Below are 13,431 nucleotides of genomic sequence, written 5' to 3'. Positions count from 1 at the left end.
TAATTTTTTGTAATATGATATCAGGGCTTTTTTTCCTCATGGATTTCAAGTAGTCAAGTTATTCTTAAATTGTCTCTCCTGTATTTATTCTCCAGGCTAGTTGTTGTTGTTGTTGTTTTGTTTTTTTATGTAATAGTTCAAATTTCATTACATTTTTTCATTCTTTTGATTTTGTTTTATTGTTTCTTGATATCTTGTGAAGTCATTAGCTTCTACTTGCCCAATGCTAATTTTTAAGAAATTATTTTCTTCTGTGAGCTTTTTAACTTCCTTTTCCACTTGACCAATTCTACTTTTAAAAAATTCTTTTCTTCACTGGATTTTTTGTGCCTCTTTTTTTCCATTTGGCCAATTATGCTTTTCAAGTTATTATTTTCTTCTTGCATAACTTTTATTTCTCTTCCCCTTTTTCATCTCCCTCTCTTAACTAATTTTTAAAATCCTTTTTGAGTTCTTCCAGAGCCTCAAGCTAGTACTCACTTTTCTTTGAAGTTTTGCATGTAGCCATTTTGATCTCACTGCTTCCTTCTGTACCTGTGGCCTGCTCTTCTTTGTCACCATAAAAAGTATCTATGGTTAGGCTATTTTTTAAAAATGTTTGTTCATTTTCCTAAACTTTTTCTTGACTTTCATTTTAATTTTAAAGGTGTCTCTATTCTCAGAGTATAGGGAGCACTCTCTTAAACTTCAGTATTTCTTTGTTGTTACCCTTAGCTCTAGTTCTGGTTTTCTGCAAGTTTAAGTTCTTCTAAGCCTATGGGTTGAAAACTCTGAAATCCATCTCCTATTGCTGATTCAGTCTCCCCCAGAAGCTGCTGATGGATTACAGGGCTCGGGGTACTATGAGTTATCCTTTGCTGGAGTGCAAGACCTCACCTAAGGTTTGGGGAAGGGCTCTGGGTCTCACTCTGGGTTTACTGGCTAGGAGTACCACAGACTGCCTTACTAGGGTTTAAAACCTTACTATAGGCTGGGAAGGGACTCTGGGACTCCTCTTGGACTTACATCAACTAGACTCACTGTGGACTGACTTGAGCTTGAGCAGGGGCTTTGTGCAGACTGTCCTGCACTATGGATTGAGACCTCATTACAGGCTTATGCTAGGGCTTAGAATGCCAAGAGGTGGGTGTGGGATGCTCTGTTGTTGACTTAGGCAGGGTCTCAAAGTTGGCTTAGGCCCAGGTTCTAAATCTGAAGCAATAGTGGTGGCATGGGGCAGCTTGCTGTTGGATTACACTAGTACTCCTTGGTGTGGTCTTTGTGTGGACTGTAAGGCTTTGATGCAGGCTGTGCCACCTTCTCAACCCAGTGAGCCAGACCCTCTCTGCCCATCTTTCAAGACATTTTTTTTACAGGAAAATTGCTTCACTCTGTGCCCTTGTTGGTTCTGTCACTCCAGTATTTATTTTGAAGCATTATTTCATGGTTGGTTGGAAAGGATTCTCAGAGAGATTCAAACTTTCCCTGACTCTACTCTGCCATCTTGGCTCCACCTTAGTAAAGGTTTATTTTGATTTTTAGTTGTTTTTTTTTTAAATAAAAAGATAAATAAAATGAAGATGAAATACAAAATGTTAAAAAGCAAAATTTTCTCCCAACAATCAATGAAACTGAGATTTTCAGGACAAAAAAACAAACAAACCTGGTTTCTTGATGTTTCATAAGTGTGTAATTCAGAGAAAAGAATGTTGCATCAGGAGTCAGAGGACCAGAAGTCAAATCCCATTTCTATTATTTAATATCTGTGTGACCTGAGTAAATCATTTAACCTCCATGTTCCTTAATTGTTTCATCTATAAAATTGACAGAATTGAAGTAGGTGGTTTTTGAGGTCCTTTACAGTTCAAAATTCATAATCCTATGAAGTCAACATCATGGAAACTTTCTCACATTGTGAGTTGGGCAAGGTTTAAGGAAATAATCCTACCCAATTCATACACGCATGAGAATCCCTTGGAACCTTCTGATTTTAGGGATAGTTTGCCACCGGAGAAAACAATGTGATCATTGAATCATGTGAGGCTAGAAACCCATAGAGTGAGTTGTGTGGGAAGTTATGCAGTGGCTGGGCTTTCGATATGGGCCAAAGAGCCACTAGGGTTTTGGCTCGAGGAGCACCTCTGTTGAAATTTCTTGGGGAATTTTGCTTAATAAAATCCCCATTGATTTGCAGTCTTACTAGGATGGCCATTAGGAACCTGGAAAGTTCCCCAGTGGATTAGCAAATATGTGTTCCCAAGCAGACGTGAGAAAAATGACATTAGGGGTTTTGACTGGTATTCAACTCAATTCAATAAATAAATAAATGTAATGTTACCTGTGGCCCAAGGCCTTTACCACCCTCAGCAAAGACTAATTCTGTGGTCTAATTCTGCAGACTATACTCAAAGCCTTCATTTTTTCTTTTTGGTTCTTGTCCACCCTGGAATTTTACTCTAGGGGAATCTCCTAATAAAAAATAGTTAAAGCTTCTATCTAGGCTTCTTCAAGTGTGGATAACTCTGAAGCCCATTGCTTTTTTTGTTTATTTGTGTTGTTTTGTTTTTCAATCAAAAAGTATTTATTTTTAATTAATTTACATAATTAATACATTTAGAATATTTTCCCATGGTTCTATGATTCATGTTCTTTCCCTCCCCTCCTCCTTCCCCTCCCATAGCCAACAAGCAATTCCACGGGGGTTTTCATATGTCATTGATCAAGACCTATTTCCATACCATTGATATTTGCATTAGGCTGATCACTTAGAGTCTACATCCCCAATCATATCCCCATTGAACCATGTGATCAAGCAGTTATTTTTCTCCTGTGTTTCTACTCCCACGGTTCTTTCTCTGGATGTGGATAGAGTTCTTTCTCATAAGTCCCTCAGAATTGTCCTGGATCATTGCATTGCTACTAGTAAAGAAGTCCATTACATTTGATTGTACCACAGTGTATCAGTCTCTGTGTACAATGTTCTCCTGGTTTTGCTCCTTTCACTCTGCATCAATTCCTGGAGGTTGTTCCAGTTCACATGGAATTCCTCCAGTTCATTATTCCTTTGAGCACAATAGTATTCAATCAACAACAGATACCACAATTTGTTCAGCCATTCCCCAATTGATGGGCATCCCCTCATTTTCCAATTTTTTGTCATTACAAAGAGAGCAGCTATGAATATTTTTGTGCATGTCTTTTTCCTTATTATTGTTTTGGGGTATAAACCCAGCAGTAGTATGCCTGGATCAAAGGGCAGACAGTCTTATAAAGCCACCAGCAATGTATCCCATTGCTTTTTTTTCCAAAACCTTACTTTCCATCTTGGAATCAATACTGTGTATTGGCTCCAAGGCAGAAGAGCGGTAAGGGCTAGGCAATGGGGATTAAGTGACTTGCCCAGAATCACACAGCTAGGAAGTGTCTGAGGCCAGATTTGAACCTAGGACCTCCTATCTCTGGGCCTGGCTCTCAATACACTGAGCTACTCAGCTTCCCCCTATCCCATTGCTTTTTTAATCATTGAAGCTTGTCTCTCATGGACATCAAGGTTATGGTAGGGAAAATAGCCTTGGCCTAGAGTACAGGCTGAAGTTTCTTAAGTAGTTTCTTATGACTTTCAATCTCCATAAATTAATAGTAGCATTACTCAAGCACACTTTGGAAAGGAAAAGTCCTTTGGTAATATTCTGTGTAAGTGAAACCCCCAACCTATTTTCAAACCCAGAGTTGAGTTGCTGTGTTGGATCATCTTTTCCATGCATTAATGCTACAAGTATGTTCCATAATTCCTCTCCCTCAAAAAAAGGACTATGAACCATTTTCTAAGTATTACTCCCTATCTGTATTTCTTTGAGTATTCTTGAGTGTTCCAACTCCAGTAAATCACAGAATATCTTTAATGAATGTTCCTACATTCCCAAATTCTCTAACTCTGATACTCCTGAAATATGTAAAATCCTCCTCAGTAGACACACATTCTATTCCATATACCAGTAGTCTCTTATCAATATCAACCTCTATAAACTGACAGCATTTTACAAATATCATTCTCATCTACTCATCATGATATTCTATTAAGCCAATATTTACCCACCCAACCAACCAATTTGCTGAATTCCACCAATACAAATTATAAACAGTAATAACAATGTCAATCACAATTTTCAGCAGATTATAGCACTTAAGAAAGTTTGTATTTTCTTAGACATAAATCAGAATTAAGATTTTTATAATAAAGATGTCTAAAATAAAATATGTATACAAAAATCCTGCTGAAATGGTAGCCATACCAAATAAAATAACATATCAACAATAAAAATTGGAAATTTAGTACATTATTAAACCTCCCAAATAAAGAGAAGGCAAAAAATTATCCAGATAATTTACAAATTAGCAGTTAATTTGCAACAACCTATTACATTTTTAGTCCAGGGAGCAATAATATAATGGCCCTTGAATTTGACTTGGTTCAGAATTTGACTTTGGTTTTAGAGAGTTAATTTTAGAAGGAAATTCCTGAGTTGAGTCACAATTACCCTCACCTTGGTCCCACCTTGGAAAATTCCTTATACCTAGGCAGTGGTTGAGCTTTCCCTCTCACTTTACATTTTTATCTCTCTCTAGTTAAAGAGTAGACTTTTTGTGCCAGAGGCAAAATTCAACATAACAATGAAACAACAGATTATATTGTAGATTGTCTGTGGATAGACTGGAATCTAGAGGGAAAGTTGGGGAAATAACTATCCTAATCTTAGAACTTCTCTTCCTTACCTATTCAGCCCACAGCTCTCCTCTAAATTCCCCTTCTCCACCACATCTCAGGTTTCCCTTTGCTCCATGCTTGCCCCCATCTCTCAAATACAGATACTTCTAATCTCTCCTTTTGGTTCAGAAATGACTTTTTCCTCTTTTACAATTTGCTTAGAGTGTGATTCAGTCTCTCACACAATGAATTTGATTAATCCAAAATGGTGTATGGACTATTTTCACACTCAGTTCTATTTTATTTAATCTAAAATTTTTCTTGTCAAGCCTAGATTCAAACCTAGGTCTTTTGGCCAAAACTATAGCATTCTACTCTTTCATCATGTTACCTTTTTTCCTTAGTTTCTTTGATACATTCTCTCATAATACCAATATGAACTATGATTTGCCCCTCAGGGTTGGATTGAGTTAGAATATCATGAGGTCATAGATTTAAATTTCAAAGAGGCTTCAAAGGACATTTAGATCCAAACCATTTTACAGATGAAGAAAATGAGGCCCATGGAAGTTAAATGGTTTGCCCAGGGTCACACAGATAGTTATCATCAAAGATGGTGTAGGAATCCAGATACTCTGATGTCAGAAAAAGACATCTTTCCACTGTTCCATACCAGACAAATGAGGAAACCTAAAGATTTAGAATAAGAGAGAAGGAGCAGCTATGACCCAGGATGCCCTGGAAATGTAGAATAACAGAATGGAAAAGAATAAAAGATGGAGTCAGAGGACTCAGATTAAAATTCTACCTCTCTCATTTATTTGCTGTTCCTAGGACACTCCCCACCTCCCTGCAGTCCCCTATGCCTAGGATGCTCTCCCTCCTCATCTCTGCCTCCAGCTTCCCTGGCTTCCTTCAGGAGGAATCTCAAATACCTCTTTCTTCAGGAGGACTTTCTGACTCCATCCCACTGGTAGTGCCTTCACTCTAAGACAACACTTCTTTGGCACTGTAATTGGTTTTATTTTATGGCTATGTGGATATTAACTCCCATTATAAAAAGATTCCTACCAGCACAAACCCACTTTACATTTCTTTGTAGCTTCAGAGCTTAAAAAAATATCTGGCACATAGTCAAGATTTCCGATGCCTATCCATTGACTAACTACTATCTGTATGACCCTGAGCAAGTCACTTAATATCCCTGGGTCTCAATTTCCTCATTCATAAAATGAAGTGAGGTTGGTCTAGATAGCCTCTAGGGGACCACCTGGGAAAATGGTGCAGATTTAGTTCATAATTAAACATTTTTATTTTATGTGTTTTTCTTTATTTTTTCTATTTCCAATCATGTATATCTGAATTGATATATTGAATTTAGGTAAAATGAATTCCTACTGTACTGTAAAATGGAGATTTGAACCCTAGACTTCAATCCCCAGAAGTCCTTGGTATTTCCCAGAATTCCCTATAATCTCACCTGAATCTCCACCTGGGCTAGATCACAATGAGTATTTAACTGGCTCTCTACAAAGCCATTGCAATGGTGTAGTAAGTAAGCTAAGTGCAGGCATTCTGAATTGGCTAATCAGCCATGGGCACGAGGTGCATTTTCTTTATTCCTTGATTTTCTAATAATCCTTAATTAACCTCACAAAATATAATATTTCTATTACTAGAGACTAAATTTAATTGTTACAGTTCACACATATCCCTTCATAGATGCCCATTCATATATATGCATAAGTACATAACTTATATATGTATATATATATGCATAGGCATATATAACTACACAGAGATACATCTAAATGCCTGTATATATACATGTTCCACATATATTCTACATGTTCTTTCCAATTAATTTTTGGCTTCTATTGCCCAAATTGTCCTGGCCTGATTTGTAAGATAGCATGACTCTACTGAGAAGATCTTGATTTTAGTTCCCACTATGCCACTAAATGGCCAAATGATCTTGGGCAAGCCAGTTCATCCCTTCAAAACCTCAGTTTCCTCATCTTTAAAATGAGGATTGTCTCTAAGGTCCCTTTCAGCCCCAGAAGTCATCTGAAGGGTTCTGGTCTGCTGACTTTGATAAAGCAGTGTCCTATGTTCTATGTTCTGTGTTAGACTATAAGGAGGTTTCTAAAGGCAGTTGAGCCTTTCAAAGTCTCTCCCTCCCCTTCTTTTGTTTTCTCTGTTCCTCCACCCCCAAGTACTCCACAAGGCACCAGGAAGAAAAGAAAATCTCTAATCCTGCTCTCAGCCAAGCTGACATTCTGGCTTCCTGATTTGATTGGGCCAAAAGCTCCTGCCTCCAATTGCTCAGCTGCAGGTCATTAACATTAGGGGTAATCTCTCCAAACAAAAGGCTGAAGACACAACATGCTCTGGATAAAATCATGCAGTCTTGGGCTATGGAGACAGGATAATATTCAGAAGACAACTGGTCTGAGACAGCAGTGTTGAATTTATTCCCAAAAGGTAGATTGTATGTGTGTGTGTGTGTGTAATTTGTTTGAACTAAATTTGAACTGATGGATTCCTGCTTTGTTTTAAGCTTTTTACTCCCCAAATCGTCTGTGTGGAATGTAAAAATGACCTCAAATAATTTAGAGTAAAAAAAGGGTTTCCATAGATTTGGACGGAGCTTAAAAGGGATAAATGCTTCAATGGATCTATCATTTCATTGATTTGGGTATTCTCTACAGTGGGACAAAGAAAATCCAACCCAACTATTCCTTCTCATCTCATATAATTCTTACCATTGACTGCTTTTATAGAAAGCTCAAATTTTCAAGCCAACTTCATTTGCCATCAACCGTTCTGCTTGGTTTCAACTCTAAAAACATCACGTCCAGTCAGTGGGAACCCAATGGTGGCTCTCCCTCCTACTTTTCATTTGTGTATTATCTTCTTCCATTAGATGGTAAGCTCCTTGAGGGCAGGGACTATCATCATTTTTTTTTCTTCTTTGTATTCCCATTGCTAAACTGTAAAGGGTGAAATTATGGTTGAGACTGAAAAAATCTAAGTTTAAATGGTCGCCAAGGGAAATCCCAAATAATAAAATGCCCAAGTCAGCTGCCAAATTTTTATGGTGATTTAATTACAGCAAGAGGAAGAAAATATTAGAGGGAGGGAAGGGGGGAAGGGGAGAAGGAAAGAGGGAGAGAAGGAAAGGAGTTTAACTCAGAACCACTCTGGCTCAGGTTGAACCAAAGTGGCGTTAAAGCCATGGGGAGCCAAGGCAGAGAATAGAGTCAGCCCTTATCACTCATGTGACCGATCTGAAGAGAAGCTGTCTGCAGGGCTCCTCCAAGCTTGAGCTCCAGGATAGAACTGACTTCTAGCCCTCTCCACAGGAAGTCACGAGAACTCCAGAGTTCTCTGCCTCACTTCCTGTGTCTCACATGTGCCAATGGTGGCTCAAGCTTGACTTAGGACAGCCCAGAGGTCTGTCCTTTTTTTGCACATGTCTATTGAAGGCCATTTTCTCAGATAATTAAATCTTGAGTTTTGTTGCAGACCTTCCTAATCTTGTTAAACTAAGAATGGAAGAGAAATGTAGTTTCCAGACCTGATTCTGTTATTCCAAGTATCTCTATTGTTATTGATCAGGAAATAGCTAAATCAGATCTTCTAAAGAATGGTCTGATTAGGATGGAATAGTTTTGAAATTCACAATTCCCCCTAACGCCCAAGGAAGACTAATCTCTCTGAAGGGTCTTGTAACCAAACCAGCTATGAAATTACAATAGTTAGAGATAAGGGGAAAATAGGAGAGAGAGAGAGAAAGAGACAACAAAACCAATGTTTTGCTGGGTGCATTGACAAAAGCAAATTAGGGGGCAGTCCCCTTTGGCAGAAGAGTGCACATTCAAAATAAATTCAATCAACCTTCAATTCAATCAACCACACCCCAAGGTTCATTCTTGATCTTGATGTAATGTAGGTTTTCTGGCATCTTTCTGCAAAAGTTCATTCTATGGATTTAGGAGTTAGCAAGCTTCTTCCTTAAGGCTCTTTCTTGAACAAAAAAATTTCAAAATCTTGGATTTTTATTAAAATACAATTTCCCCCCTGAAGAGGGTGTTAAAAAAAAGCATCCAGTTCATCTCAGGATGCATTGTTGAGTTATGGGAGTGTATGAGTCAGTTATTAAAAGAATTAAAAAACAATAAAAAACAAAACAAAAAATATATAAAGAGGAAAATATGGAAGAAAGTTAAACTTTTGGGAGAAAGGGAAGAAAAAAATTCAAAATCAGAATCAAAATACCAAAATCTATGTATATAAGATGTTGAGTAAGCAAGAATAAATTCATAATAGGCCCTTGTACAGGTCCACTTTTAAGTAATTTCTATCCCACAAGTCTGTAGGACAGAATGCAGTAATATTTCACTTACCCATTTGCAGCCAAGACTACAGGAAGTTGTCATACTATAAGAAGGAAAGGAACTAGGATTTTATTTTGAAAGGGAAGTGTCATTCCCTGGTCTGACTTTTTTCATGCTCAGGGATATAGGGTGCCAGCATGATAGTCAAATTTTGGTACTTGTATGAGTACTTCATAAAGAGTGTAGATACAAGGAAGTCCTACAACTCAATGTATGTCAAGCATCGCAACCTCGAGTCCACATTAGTATTTCATGTGTGCTCTTCTTGCACTATTGAGGTTAAGTCTATGCTCCTTATTTTTATCCCATTTCCTGGAATCAGATACAAAAATTAATCATAGTGCCATAACATTTTATCAATTGATGGCAGGTTCCCACAGTTTAAAGCTTTGGGGTATGTATTGATATTATAGCAAGTATATATATAAAACTTATATTACTGCAGAGAGAGAAAAAAATATTTAATTGTATGGTTGGATCATAGTGAGCACTTAATACATATTTATTGCCTATTAAAGAGGTAACAGTGTTAGGAAAACACTAGTGACTTTCTGAGTCTACTAAGGAAATTAATGGTGAGTCCCCTTAATTATATTTGCACATTGCCCATATTTTTCCATCTTTTCCACAAGACAGACTGGATGGATCATTCATCTGCTGTTCCATGCTCTTGCTATCTGACTGGGACACATCCTTTTCTAGACATAAATGTCATATTTTATCCCCTTATTTCTATGCAAGACAATGCCACCAAACTGCAAACAAATTGTACATACCACATATGTTTGCCATTGCCCTTCAAATCATTTGTAGTATTGATAATCTTCCAAAATCAAGCTCTTTCATGATTTGTAGACCTATAGCCTTACTGAAACAATAGTGATATTAAAAATATGTGTGTATTTCATGGCAGTCCCTACATATTTGTCAGAATATACAATATAAATATAGAGACAATAGAAGTTAATCTGGGAGGTGATGGCAATGCAGAATATGGCTGGGGATGGAGGGGAAACAAGAAAGGTCTCCTGGTGCAGGTGGCATTTTAGCAGAGTCTAAAAAGAAGCCACAGCTTCTGAGTCAGAGATTGTGAGGAAGAGCATCCTAGACATGAGGAAGATCCAGGACAAAGTCACAGAAATAGGAGGAGTATTATGTACGAGGAACAGTAAGGAGGCCAGTATAGTCTCTCCCTCAGTGTCTGAGCTCCTCCTGACGCCAGGTTGCGTGCCCTAGCTATTATCACATTCTGCTTCCTCCTGCCTGCAGTTTGAAGGCTTGAGCCCTTGGTAGCATGGGAACAAATCTAAGGTGGCATGAGGATCAGACTGGCCTAAGAAAGGCCTCCTCCTATTTGGGAAAAATATGAACATGGAAATAGGACTAATGGATGGTCTGCTTTTAGTAGTATTCTCCTGCCAGTGCATGCTCAAACAAAAGAAGCAATGTGGAGAGACTGATAGACCTGATTTCATCTAATATGATTTCTCTGATTTCTGGGCAGCTCCATTTGCCTCTGTGTTTCTATATAAGAACAGAATTGACCAGGGGCCCTGATAACCTCACCCTTTGGAGTATTCCAGCATTCTCTGCAATTGGTACAGGATCATTGACAAACAGAAGCATCTGGGAAACCTCACCATCAATAGAGAATTTTTGGTTGTTTGTTTAGACTTTGCCCAGGGTGTTCTCTCCAATTCTGGCAAATCCCCTGTGAGTATTTGTCTGTCTGGCCTATGTCTTCCTTGGGTGGCTATTCACTGATCATATTTGTCAAAGAGAAGGTGAAGCTGATGTGAAAGTCACCTCAGTGTACTCAGAAGATGGAAGAAATTCTGGATCTTGAAAGTTGCTATTTCCTTTGAAACTCAATTGGCCAACTGACCTACTCTCACTCATCTGAGGTTTGTGATAGATAAAGTCCTTATACATTCATTAAGTATCTCTTCCATGACAATCACTGTGCTGAATGCTAGCCATAGAAAGAAGGAGGCAAGAGGGGAACAAAGCAAGCTCTGGTCTCAAGGAGCTCATAATCTAATGGGAGAGACAATATGAAAACAACTGTTTGTTTCAGGTCCAATAATTCCAGAAGGAAGGCACTAAGATTAAGGAAGATTTGCAAAGTCTTTTTGTGGAAGGTAGACTGAGATTTGAAGAAAACTAGAGAAACCAAAAGGTGGAGATGAAGTGAGACAGAGTTCCAAGTATAGAGAACAGAGAATGAAAGTAAGGAGATGAGGTATTGTAGGAGAGGAAGACAAAAAGATGTCAGTGTCACTGGATCTCAGAGTATGAGGAAAGGAGCAAAAGTATAAGGTCAGAAAGGTAGAAAGGGTCCATACTCTGAAAAGCTTTATTTTTATTCTTTATTTTTTATTCCAATTTTATAAAACCAAATAAAACAAACTTACAAAGAAAAAGAAGATTGTACATAAATGAAATCACATCTATCTAATATATTTATCTTACTTTTCTTTATATTTACATAATAAATCCCATCTATAAGTGTCTGAAACCTTCTTTACCCTCCCTACATCACCAAAGATATTGTCTGAAAGACCAACATGTTCATACAAATTAAATCTTTCATGTTTTCATCTTTTGATTCACTCTCTGGAGGTAATAATTCATGTTATTCTTCCAATATTAAATTATTTAATTCCAATAATTAATTAAAAAACTATGTATAATGTTGTCTTGTTGTCTATATATTTCACTGTTCATTATCCCAATTGGTTCTTTCCAAGTTTTGTTTTGTTTTTAATTAGGCTGCTCATTGCTTCTTTTGGCACAGCAGTATATGAAGAGCTTCAAAAGCCAAATATGATTTTATATTTGATCCTCAAGGTAAAAACAGACCAGATAGGAAAATATTTATTCTTCTTTAAGAAAAAATTAAACTTTGTAGATGCTATTTTGGTTTCATGCCATAATCATTTCCTTTTTTATAAGTCCACACGGAACCTTCCTTTGTGACAGTTAAGTGAAAATGACCCAGTCAGAGATGGTGCCTAAATGTGGGCACTGTGTATTGTCAGAAGTTGTCTCCCTAAGGGATATGGTTGGGGATGTAGACTCTAAATGAACATCATAGTGTAAACAACAACATGGAAATAGGTTCTGAAAGAAGCAGTAATGCTTTTGGTGGAAAGCTCCAGTGGATATCTATAAAACTGGTGTTTTCTATCACATTCATATGATAACAGCTAATATTTACATAATACTTAAAGGTTTGAGAAGTGCTTTACATTAACTTCTCTTATTTTATTCTCACAACAATCCTATGAGGTAGGTGCTATTATTATCCCCATTTTATGGATGAGTAAACCATGACTATCTACCTATCCTCTTTCTTTTGAATAAAATATCCTCCCAAGACTATATTAGTCATGTGCCTCATAATACCAAGTTTCGGTCATATCTGAAGTCAAATTTCCATCTTTGTTTATGATTTCTAGTTCATCATACTTGCTACAACATTGGGCATTTGTGTATAGGAAACTAAGGCCATGACTTTCTACTGACTCCTTTCAGAGATTTTTTTCCTTCAGTGACCTTCTGGATATCTCAGTAACTATCCATCTTTCTTAGATACTAGGAAGAGCTATGTAGCACAATGGATAGAGTGCTGAGTCTGGAGTCAGGAAGATTCTTCTTTGTTGGTCCAAGTCTGTTCTAAGATCCATTCTAAACCTGTTACCTGGTTGTCTCAATTTTTTTTTTGTAAAATGAGCTAGAAAAGGAAATGGCAAGCCATTCTAGTATTTTTGCCAAGAAAATCCCAAATGGGATTACAAAGATGAAAAATGATTGAACAGCAATAACAACAAGGGCATCTACATGGCCCAATTATTAGAGAGTCATGCCTGGAGTTGGGAGGACATGGGTTCAAAATATGACCTCAGACACAGCTCGGGGACATTGAGCAAGCCACTTAACTTTAATTGCCTACCCTTGCTACATTCCTGTCCTAGAACTGAAACTAAGACAGAAGGTGTGTTTAAAAAAATAACAATAACACTTCATCTTCTTACATTGTGGCTATTTTCTATTTTTTATTCATTAATTTATTTGTTTGTTACATTAAAATTCCTAGATTACTCCCTCTCTCCTTCCCCTCCCCACACTAGAAAAGACATCATTTGACAAAAAGATAAATGTACATATAAAACTTTATCTTGCTTGTTTCTCTTTATCATTTCTTTCTCTCGAGGTGGATATAAACAAGACATTCTTCAAACAATATTTCTGTTGCTGTAGATAATGTTGTCTTGGTACTGCTCATTTTACTCTTTAATTTGATGTAGGTCTTTCCATATTTTTAAAAAATTAATCCACTTGTCA

This window comes from Monodelphis domestica, chromosome 1 (assembly GCF_027887165.1).
Source record: "Monodelphis domestica isolate mMonDom1 chromosome 1, mMonDom1.pri, whole genome shotgun sequence".
NCBI classification, from domain to species: domain Eukaryota; kingdom Metazoa; phylum Chordata; class Mammalia; order Didelphimorphia; family Didelphidae; genus Monodelphis; species Monodelphis domestica.
Note: the sequence above shows the minus strand (reverse complement) of the source record.